We start from the raw sequence: 11,934 nt of genomic DNA, 5'->3' as shown, positions 1-11,934 counted from the left end.
CCCAGTTCGCATGGGATCAAACCCCACCGAAGGGGCGGTTACCCTCCAATACCTTTTCCGAACTAAATCTATCACATGTTGTACATATGCATAATCAAGTTTTAGACATAGTAATTAATTTCCACTCCGGGTGGCTTAATACCCGGCATATAGGCAATTAACTTTGAATGTACTGATCTCGAGTGGCGATCTCTCTTCGCTTGTGTGGTCGTGTTGGGATCTGACGACCAAACTGGCACAACCTCACACAACCCTACTTCATTGAGCGCCGTTGCTGATGAAGCAAGTGTGTAGGAGCCGGACAATATTAAATACTCATCCTACTTGGTTGACATTGCGTACAAAAATACATTTGAGAGAGTTAGTTCTGAAAATGTATTGCGAGAGATCGGCTGGTACCTGGTGCTGGGAATTTGGTTTCATCAGTACCCGCTAAGCTGCGGTGGACGACGGAGGTCCTTCGTAGCTTAGTAGGGAAAGCACTTGTCATGCGAACTGGGGTCGTGGGATCAAACCCCACCGAAGGGGCGGTTACCCTCCAATACCTTTTCCGAACTAAATCTATCACATGTTGTACATATGCATAATCAAGTTTCAGACATAGTAATTAAATTTGTAGGTATTATGAAATTGGCTAATTAGTTTCTTTATCGTTTGATTACCATTCTTGGGTTTGTTTCAATTTTGTTTGAACTACAATCTCCGAGTTATGAATAATGTCGCAAAAATGTCAATTATGATGCACGTGCATCACTTAAATACACCCCGGATAAAAATTCACAGTAACTTGTATGACATAACCCATTGAAATACAATAGATTGTGTGGCAAACAATACAAACTATTGTATGCTTATTGTAAAATGTTCACGGTTGTAAAAGATCTTTATTGTACGTACATTAAAATCACAATATATTTAAATGTTTCCGATATATTCTATTATATTTTTATTGTTCGCTTATGTTTAGTATTGCTCATCCAAAAACTAAACAATTTTTAAAAGTAATCGGTTTGGATGATCTGGAAATCCGTCTAATGTTATTGAATTAATATAATTTTGAAATATTTCATGGATTTATTATATTGATGAAATAACAATTGAAAACAATAACATTACAATAGCTTTGTTTATTAAATGAATAAAAATGTTATACCGGTTCTCAAGTATATATTTTCATATTGCAGGTCTCAAAATGTTTTGCAATAAAAATTTGATTTCAAAAAAATGAAAGGGAACAAAAACTTTTGCTTATAATTTACTCGGAGAATGGCTGGATTCATTTGACCGTGTACAGTTTTGTTTATAATTAGTGAAGAGATGAAAATAATGAAACTGTATGGTGCAGAAAGTGTTTTTTTCATTGCAGTTTCTGCTGCTGGGAAAGCGGTAGATCACTATGGCTGTACCGTGGTGAGTATCTAAAGTGTTGAAGCGCGTTAGAGCATCATTACTGGGCGCGAGTATTTTGATCACTCTCACTGTACTGTCATTTTAGATTAGTCACTCCATTTACCATTCACCATTCAAGTAATGATACTGCGCTGACAAACGGCTTATACTCACCACCGGTAATCGTAATCTTATAAGGCTATCTGACGTTTATCATCTTTCTCTTGCACGCGCACAGGCGGGATAGGGTTTGTTTTCATACGGAAACGCTTCGGAAGCGTTTCCGTATGAAAACAAATCCTATCCTTTCTGTGCGCGTGCAAGAGAAAGATGATTAAACGTCAGATAGCCTTATACTGCAAAAGTTCAATGTACATAATGAACGCAGTGGTTCATCCCGAACAAAAAATAAATTAAAATTTTATCATCATAGTACCTGATGACATGCCTGGAAACATGTATCCTTGTTCCTTTACAGAAATGAAGCTTATGATAAATAAAATACTGCTGCTTGCTTGTCACTGAATGAAGATCGTTCAGTGGCTACCATTGGCCAATCTCACCAACGGGATATAATAAGAACTGATGCAGGTAATTTTTTATTTTCTTCTCGACGTATTTTTTCTAATAAAACTGACATTCTTCTATAATTTACATTTTCACAGGTTTATATCTATTCGGAACAAAGTTAGTACAGTTTTTAAACCGATGTTGGATTTTTCTCCAGATACAGGCAACCCACTTAACTTTGGAAGTAGTGCGCTGGATTCGTCTAAAGATATGTTAAACATCCGGAGGAAAATAAAATGATATGTAAAACAATTAATTGTATTGTATTTTTATTGTAATATTGGAGTATAATGTATTCTAAATCCTGTTGTATTCCTATTGTAAAACAATAGAAACAGTAATTGAAAACATTTAAAACACAATGTTTTCTATTGTTTTGTCGCTCGAAATCATCCCATTGAAGAACCGTAAAATCAATTGTTTTGCTCCGAATTTTGTATGGAAAATTTTCGATTTTTTTATTGTAAAGATACATAACAACCCCCCCTTTTTAATTGTAAAAGTCCCATTTACCATTCATTTTATCGTGGAAAACCATTATTTCTCATGTGATTTTATTGTCAAAATTCCATTATATTCAATGGTAAAAATTATGTTTTAAATGGTGTTGTAACAATAAAATTTATGATATTTTAATGATATTTTTTATCCGGGACTCCACATGCTTTGTAGTACATATTCTTTGTATTTAGCTTCAATCATAGCTACTCGACCAAGGCGAGAGGTAGTTAAGCCGAAGCGGTTTTAAGATTATTTGATGTATTTTTTTTACTTGCCCTAACATTAGTAAGTACGTAAATTTGTTGCTTTTCTAAAAAGGGGAATGTTGTATTTGAATCACCCTATTATACATGCATCAATGACAATAAACCAGTTATGAATGAATAGTAAACTACACCACATGTGTCCCACAAAACAAATATAAAACGTATTTCATCTACTAAATCAACGAAATTCGCGACTACAGTGAGAAGACACAACAATGCAACGACAACGATTGAAATTAGCTTTCCGATTACTATCAATGTGGTTGAACAGCCGTAAATATTACTTTATTGTCAATTTTAAACCCGTTTCTTTTTTACTCTCCTTACGTTGAAGAAATGATAACGCAAACCCCTAATCCGGTATTCAAATGAACAATCGCTCACTTTGAGCGACTGATCGATTATTCTCGCGAAAAATGAACAATTGAACAAATTAAGGAAATGCTAATACTGTTGTGTAGAAGTTTCATAGGTAACATCACTTTCCATGGTGAATCCCGATCTATGTTACTGGTGTAATCAACTAACACAACTTCCTTCCCGTGGTAATTGTGGAGATACAGAGGTATTCTCGGTCTCTAGTAGCAACAATAACCACACACTAACATTCCCTCCCTTTCCCAACTGACTGTAAGGACTTGACCGGCGCCGTTATTGATAAACATTTATGAGCTGCTGAAACGTGCACAGATGGTAAATCCCAACCACTATTCACTTGGAACGTAGTGCAATTTGCACCAGTTCTGAACTAGGGTAAATCACTACTTGGGCCTATGGACCCCATTCCCGGCTCACTGCACAGAAAGCTAATGATTTATACTGTTTAGTAGCCGTAGGTTTATGATTGATCATTTTAAAAAAGTCTCCTATTTATCTCGCACAATCATCTCAATCTCGGTATCATCAAATAAACACCTACCTGAAAATCGTCACAGTGCTCGATACAACCATTGCTTCAGGCTGTTTATCACCACACACTAATGCTAAACTCACGCACTTCAATCTTTTGTAATTGTTCGTATCACTAGATTTTATATAAACATATTGGAATACATTTAAAAATGTATCCTCAAACCGAACAAAAAATCACCTCGGCCCAAGAACTTCTAGCTGTACAGTGCTGCCAAAAGGCCATAAGTCTTATTTTAGTATGAAGATAATCCTTATTCGTTAATAGGAAAACTGTCTAATACGTTGACGTTATCATGTTATTTATAATTCTCTCGATTTCAAAAGGTGGAAAAGATATTGTTTTTAAGTGTTTGGAAGAAATTTGGATGAGTAAACATATCTTCTCAACCAAATAAAAATGATTATGAATAATACCATCTGGCATCTTGTTGTCGTGGAACGTGCATATTTTTGTTTACGTCGCATTTTCTAACGTCCCGAGAGAGAGAATGAGAGTAAGATGTTGAGAGATTGAGTAAAAATATTGCGTATGCCGAGGAGATTTGGGGTATGCCGGATAAGCAATCGCCTATGACTGAAATGAGTGCTGCACCATGTTAATTTAAATCAAATAAAAGCTTTTTCAAGCGGTGTTTAGCAAGAATAACTATTTTTGAAGCAGAGGTGAACCCTATCGCAATATTACACGGCCCACAAAATTCAGAAAAGTTGCCCCTAGTCATAAATATCAATTAAATAATGCAGTCGTGCGCATGTTAGGCCCGGAATGGGGTGAGAAACCCTATATCACAAGTCAACAAATCAATTAATTAAATAAAAAAAATGTAGGAGGGTGGTGACAAAGGAAGCACATAGTATTTGCTCCAGCCTTATTAATGCACGAGAAAGGCATCATTACAGCGATGTAGGTAAATCAGGATTTATTTGAGTTCCATTGGTAATTGAAGATATAATCTAACTTTATCGGAGTTATGTACCTGCTGTATCAAACAGCTTTGAATTTAGTGATGATTGTTTACTATTACACACGTTCCTGAACGCGGTCGATGGAATCAAAGGGTTCGAAGTAGATGATGAAATATACGGACATCAGTCCAATCTGAAGCTTAAACCAGCAAGGTTGTTATTTGATTACAGATAAGACATACCCATACCTACATACTATTTTTTCTATCTCCGGCATCAACTTATAACTTTAAACAGGATTTAAAAGTGGCGACGAGAGAAATGGTTTATGTATATCTATCTCTACGCGCGTGAATACAAAACTAGTTGAATTCATACAGCACTAAACGTTCCTGTATTATACTGGATATTTAGATCTCTAATAATCCCTGCGGATGCTAAAAAAATATATACCTAAAGAAACTTGTGCGACTAGTGTGTGGGCTTAGTGTGTGTTGATGGCGTGGATAAAATTCAATCTATTTTTTTCTACTTTTTGAAGGTTCTTTTTACCGTCCACTAAGTAAATGAATTAGGAGGCTATAATTATTTATAATAAACATTTAAAAATACTAATACAGTGCGACAAGGTGTGTCTATGAAAAAAATCATTCTTTTGTTGGAAAAATTTCTGGCACATCCAATACTCCATTGCACAGTGACGTCACACACGACTTTTGACAGGTACTGGTCCTGTTGTTTACAGACGACTTTATTTTAATTTTGAGATACTTCTATCATTCTTTGGATTTTCTGATCGTTAATTACCTAAGCTTATCGATAATTACCAATATTTGAATGCAGAATGTACGAAATGTCTTCAACATCGTGAAATATGCAGATTTAATTTGGATCAAAAAAATTCGAAGTCCGAAACGTGAACAACAGGACCAGTACCTGTCAAAATAGTGAGGTTAGGTTTGCCGCGCGCAATGACCTATAGTGCGCCCACATAGTGCTTGATTGGGAAAGCAGATACAGAATGTATTTCTAATTTCTGAAAGAGTCAGTTAAAATCAATGAAGTAATAAAATATTATAGTGGAAATTAAAACTTGTTGAATTTTAGTGTTCCTATTGTTCTCTGCCTTGTATCGTTAAATCTGTAGTTACAACCATTTTATTATTAATCAATGCAGTGATTGTTCCCGGAGTTGTTTTGTTCACTTTATTTGGGCATTCATAATTGAATGTTGTACAGATTTGCTTGGAATAAAAGAAAGTGTAAAATTAGATAAAGCCGGTGATTTCCGAGGAGTTAATACTCCTATAAATACAATAAACTAATAACGCAAATAAACTGATGCTGAATGTAGTATGTTAGATTTTGAGTAGTGAAATATGATTGGACTACTGAAGATACAGTCCCATACATTTAACAAAATGTTGATAAATTATCGTTAGCAAAGGCTAAGGCCATAATCATGATTGGAGAGATAGCTTTAATAAATACGCTAACTGGCGCACGTTGAAGAATAGGTTGCACAAAAAGACAGCTTCAGCCCAATTCGCCTCAGCTCAGAATCCAACTTTAAGTTCCAAATTCTGCTAGCTTGCTTTAGTCCATATAGCGCTTTTCTAAACTTGCAGACTTTCGTGGGATTTGCTGAATCGATAAAACCTTCCGGCTGCTCCATGTATATCTCCTCTTCTCCTAAATCACCTTGCAGAAATGCTGATATTGCATCCATTTGATGAATCTGAAGATCCTTCTTCGCAGCCAATGACATCAGATAACGAATTGTTGTGTACCGGACCACTGGCGAAAATGTTTCGTTGTAATCAACGCCCTTGACCTGCGAATAGCCTTTTATCACCAGACGGGCCTTATACCGCTCGACAGATCCGTCCGCATGTGTTTTCAGCTTATAGACCCACTTACACCGTAACATCTTTCGTCCTCTAGGTAGATCTGCTAAACACCAAGTTTGATTCTCCACCAAAGCATTATATTCGGTTTCCATTGCACGATTCCATTGTTCACTATCATCTTGTAAAATCGCCTGACTATATGTTTCGGGCTCAATGATCTTCTCGGGGAAACAATTCTGTGTGGATTGGAAATAATTTTCAGGAAAAACGCTGCTCTTCATTACATAATCTCGATACTTGCCTGAGGGCACGTGCTCCCTCGCACTGCGCCTAACCACCAATTGTGGATCTTCTGATTGTGGAGGGAGCACTAATGGCACTTCCTCCTCAATAGCCAATGGATTCATAGCATTATCTATCGGTCAATAGTAGAGCTTGATTCAACCTTGTTACTTGATATGATCATTTCTCCAAAACTTCGATTATTTTTCATCACAGGATCCGTCAATACATCTTTGCGTCTGCCCAGTTTTTTATCCAGAAAAATGACATCACGACTAATGACGACAGTCTTCGTTCCAGAACTATACACCCTGTATGCTTTAGAATTCTCGCTGTATCCGACAAATATACACGATTCCGACTTCTTGTCCCATTTACGGCGTTTCTCCTTTGGTACATGCGCCATCACCCTAGTCCCAAAAACTCGCAGGTACGACAAGTCGGGGCGCTTCCCAGTAAATATCTCCTCTGGAGTCACCGACAGGCCTTTTGTTGGTGATCGGTTGACCACGTGTGATGCAGTTCCGCCCAAAACCGCTTATCCAGCTCAGCATAAAAAATCATACTTCTTGCTCTCTCAACGAGTGTACGGTTCATACTTTCTGCCAATCCAGGGTTATAGGGCGCGGTCATCTCATGATAAATACCAGACTTCCGCAAAAACTTTTTCATTTCGTTGTTGATATATTCTCTTCCGTTATCAGTACGAATACGCCTGATCCGCTCTCCTGTCACATTTTCCACATACGCTTTGAAATCTTGAAATGATTCAAGCACCTCTGTTTTCGATTTCAGGAAATAAACGACAGTTCTTCGGCTTGCATCGTCAATGAAGGTCAAAAAATAGTAACTACCGCCAATTGACGCCGTCTCCATCGGACCGCAAAGATCAGAATGTATCAACTCCAATATTTGATGTTCTCGATTTCCTCTTGCGTTGAATGGTTGACGATGATGCTTGCCCTCGATACATGGAACACATTGCAAATAATTTCTCGCATCAAACTCCACTCCAGTTGTTAGCTCTCGTAGTCGTTTCAAGTTGTCATCGGGTTTGACTAAATTCGCAGAAAAATTCTTTGCTTCAACTAGCTTATAAAGCCCTTCCATTTCTCGACCAAAGGCTACAACATTGTTCCTTGAATCTCGTATCTTACAGTTGTCCTTCGTGAACTCTACGCGATATCCTCTTTGGCAGATCTTACTTACAGAAAGCAGATTGATTGCCAAGTCCGGAACACACATCACATCGTTCATCGTCAGATCCCATGTCACACCATCGCAATCCGCTTCCAGCTTCACATAACCTTTGGCCACGACTGCAACTTTTGCGTTATTAGCCACATTAATCTTCGCCGACGCTTCTGATACTTCTTTTAAAATATTTCTGTTTCGACACATGTGGTTTGTGGCTCCAGAATCAATAATCCATTCGTCTTTGGTTCTAGCAGTTGATTCTACCGTGTTGAACGCAGCAAAAAATACCGCATTTTTCTTGTGGTTCACACGCTTCTCTTTATTTTTCACTACTTGCTCTTTCTGGCACTCGGACGCAAAGTCTCCAATCTTTTTACCCCGGAAGCACTTCACATCAGATTTGTCCACCGGCTTCCTTGAAGATTCCTGATTGGAGTAGAAAGTGCCTTCACCTTCGCTTGATTTCGAACTGCTTGTTATTTTCACCTCTTGCATAATCTTCGCCTTGACCTTGTCCGCCGTAAGTGCAACTCCCGACGACTCCAAACCTAGAATCATCGGATCGCATTTTTTTTGCAGGCCTTTCAGCAACAAACTCGTCATCCAAGCATCGTCCACTTTGAATCCAACTTCCGCTAATTGATTACAGGTTAACATTATCTCGTTAACATATTCCTGTGTGGACTCGCAAATAATGTCTTCATCTTTCTCAGCTCCTACTAAACGAATTCCGGTAAGCCGCATAAGAAGTCCAATCTTCCGGGTAGATCCACTATCTTCAAACGTGCTGCGCAGGTTATCCCAAGTTTCTTTTGCCGTTTTTGCGTTCTGTACTAGACCATAGATGTTCCGGTCAATACTAGGGCAAATTGTCGCCAGTGCTTGCTCCGAGATATCTTCGCTTACTTCCTGATCTTCAGCTACCCGTTCCTTTACAGCGCACCAGGTCCGTTCCTTTATTAGGACCATCTTGGTTGAAAACGCCCAGGAATTGTAGTTTTCAGATCCTCGTAAAACCTCTCTAACTGGCAACGACAAGGAGCCTCCAGGAACTCTTGAACCGGTACCACCAGATTGTGCCGCAACCACGCCTCGTCCATTACCAACAGGAGCAGTGCCACGGTTAGGTGAACGTGATACGGACATCCTTTTTCAATAAAATCAGCTTCTCTGCAAAATTATCTCCAGCATGAAAATGTTCAACTATCTTTCTTTCTTCAAACAACCGTTACTATGCATAGGTGTCTGGGCCCATAACCTAATGAAAAATAGGAATACTAGATTTGAAGTATAACGAATTAATGAATGTTTTATTATAACAATTTATCATGACTATCTATGGTACAATTATTCGACGGTCACTATCTCAGGAAGGAAGGAAAACAAAAGCAGTGAAGGTTCAGTTGGTTAAGACCAAAAGATGCAAATGCACATGGAAAACGAAACGTTTGAAATATTAGACATGGTTGTATAATTTTATGTCAATTCATTATAAGCTAAGTCTAATAACTATGAAACAACTTACGTTATTTATGTATACATCATATATATTTATTCTCGTTGATTTTTGTCAGATCTGAATTGTAAATTCATAACTCCCAAAAGAGGGAGGACTGTTATGTACCTGCTGTATCCAACAGCTTTGAATTTAGTGATGATCGTTTTGTTACTATTCCACACGTTCCTGAATGCGGTCGATCTAATCAAAGGGTTCGAAGTAGATAATGAAATATACGGACATCAGTCCAACCTGAAGCTTAAACCAGCAAGGTTGTTATTTGTAACGATGTGTGAATCGAGTTAGCATTGATGCACCCCTCGTACAGAGACACAGTAGACCCCTCGTACAGAGAAAACAAGGTAGGCTCGTTAGGAAAATGACACTTTGAATGTGACGCACATTTTATCGCCACATGTTGGAGTACAAAAGTGAGCATGCTGCGACCGTAGAGCATCGTCTCGGTCCAGCTTGTGCGAAGATAGCAGTGACGTCACATGTTTACATTCAAACTGAATGTTTACATACGTGATAAGCCTGCCTTGTTTTTTGTATGCCGTGGTACAGAGAGTTGAGTGAGAAGAAACATGATGTATAACGTTGTAACATTGATAGTCGAATAAAACATAAGTTAAGACGTATAATTATCGAGTAATTATTCGTGTACATCACATTGGCGACTGGACGGGATACGGATCATTCGTAAAAGAACGGATGTGGTCAGCCAACGGCGCAGAGAAACACGCAAAGTGACAAAAACCAGCGGCCAGCTGGAAGTTTTTTTTTCGGCGTTTTCAAGATGGCGGCGCCGGCAAGCTTCCGATGTTTCGACGGAGAGTCTGAAGAATGGGAACTGTACAAAGAACAGTTGGAGCAGTTTTTTGTATCCAATAAGATTGCCAACGATATGAAAAAAGCCGTTCTAATCAACCATTTGAGTGCGACGACATACAAGCTGCTGAGAGATTTGTGTACACCGCACCAACCGGAAAGAGAGAAAGATTATGATTTCTTGTGCAAGGCTCTGTCAACGCATTTCACACCGCCGGTAATTGTTCACAAAGAAAGACGAGTGTTTTTCGAGCACAACGTGGAGAAAATGGCCACGAAACTGCAAACCAATGGATAGTGGAGGATCAAGAACTTGGCGGCGAATTGCAAGTTCGGAGACCAGCTGCAGAATGTTTTGGTAAACAAATTTATAGATGGTTTGAGCGGAAAGGCTTTCGATCGGGTCTGCGAAGAAGACGAGAAGCTATCGTTGGACAAGGCTCAGGAAATAGCATTGAAATACGAGCTGGATACGTATGCAAGCGTTAATTATACCAGAGGAGTACGACACCCGGGAAAGCAAGCAACGGAATATGGATCAAAGGAACCTCAGCGAACGGACAAACGTTTTGATGGCGGATCAAAGGTGCTTAGTGTGCAACAAAATGGGCCACCAGCGAAAAGGACTGTCGCTATCGGAGTCTAACATGCAGGGTATGCAATAAAAGGGTCATCTGCAAGCTGGCCTGCGGCAAACAGCAAGCATTTTATATGCCAACGCACCAGTCACGTAAACCAGGAAAACGATCCCGATAGTGAGTCGGAAATCCAGTTGGAACAAAATTATATCAGTGAGTCAATTGTTCTTGTGAAACAAAATAAGTTCTAAAGAAGAAGAAGAATTTAAGGTAGAAGTGAGAATAGCGAATCAGACATATAACATTGAAATAGATTCAGGGGCAGGAGTGTGTGTTTTTCCTGAATCTTTGTACCAAAGTGCTTTGAGTAGTTATAGCATTGACGAATACATAGACGGAGGGGTGGCCATTTTTCCGGGCACCACTATATACCCCTGGGGAGTGACGGATTACAATTATTACAATCACTCGACCATTGAGAAGCCCCTCAATTCGAACCACGTCAGTTTGACAACAGTTGTCATTTTCATTTTTGTTTACCTCTGATATGTTTTTGGCTACGATCAGAGTCAATGAAATACGGGCAATCTGAAACCGCACCGAGGCAGATAGTTTTTATTTTTCAGAATAACAGATAGTAGTTTCCGTTCTTTACCGGGATCTCGGCGGCATCTTCAATGCTCCTTATCGGTGAACGCCACGTAAAATGTGCAATTACCTTGGTTGTTCGTTTAGTCATCTTTCTCTTGCACGCGCACAGAACGAATGGGTTTTGTGTACTGATCCGCCAGCAGCGGATAAAGAAAGGAAGTGACTCATCCTCGTCCGTCGTTGCTTGATTGGTTGGTTGGTTGGTTTGCTTGATTAGTTGGTTGGTTGCTTGATTGCTTGGTTGATTATTTGGTTGATTGCTGTTTGATTTGTTAGTTGGTAGTATGGTTGATTGGTTGGTTGCTTGACCGGTTGATTGATTAGTTCGTAGGCTGGTCAGCTGATTAGTTGTTTTGTGGGCTGCTTGGTTGAATGGTTAATAAGTTGATTGCTGGATTGGTTGGTTATTTAGTTCATTGGTTGTTTGGATTGGTGATTCGTTGGTTGCTTGATTGTTGGTTGGTTGCTTGACTGGTTGATTGATTGGTTGCTGTGATTGGTTA

General features: G+C 38.9%; 1 long non-coding RNA gene across 1 annotated transcript; it reads left to right on the top strand.

The window, feature by feature from the left end:
* The first annotated feature begins 1,311 nt into the window (after positions 1-1,311).
* Positions 1,312-2,438, top strand: LOC134216851 (uncharacterized). The gene is made up of 3 exons (XR_009980850.1): positions 1,312-1,410; positions 1,868-1,980; positions 2,055-2,438. It is a non-coding gene; the product is annotated as an uncharacterized LOC134216851 (long non-coding RNA).
* Positions 2,439-11,934: the final 9,496 nt, after the last annotated feature.

This window comes from Armigeres subalbatus, chromosome 2, assembly GCF_024139115.2.
Source record: "Armigeres subalbatus isolate Guangzhou_Male chromosome 2, GZ_Asu_2, whole genome shotgun sequence".
NCBI lineage: Eukaryota > Metazoa > Arthropoda > Insecta > Diptera > Culicidae > Armigeres > Armigeres subalbatus.
Note: the sequence above shows the minus strand (reverse complement) of the source record. Positions and strands in the feature narration are given on the sequence as shown.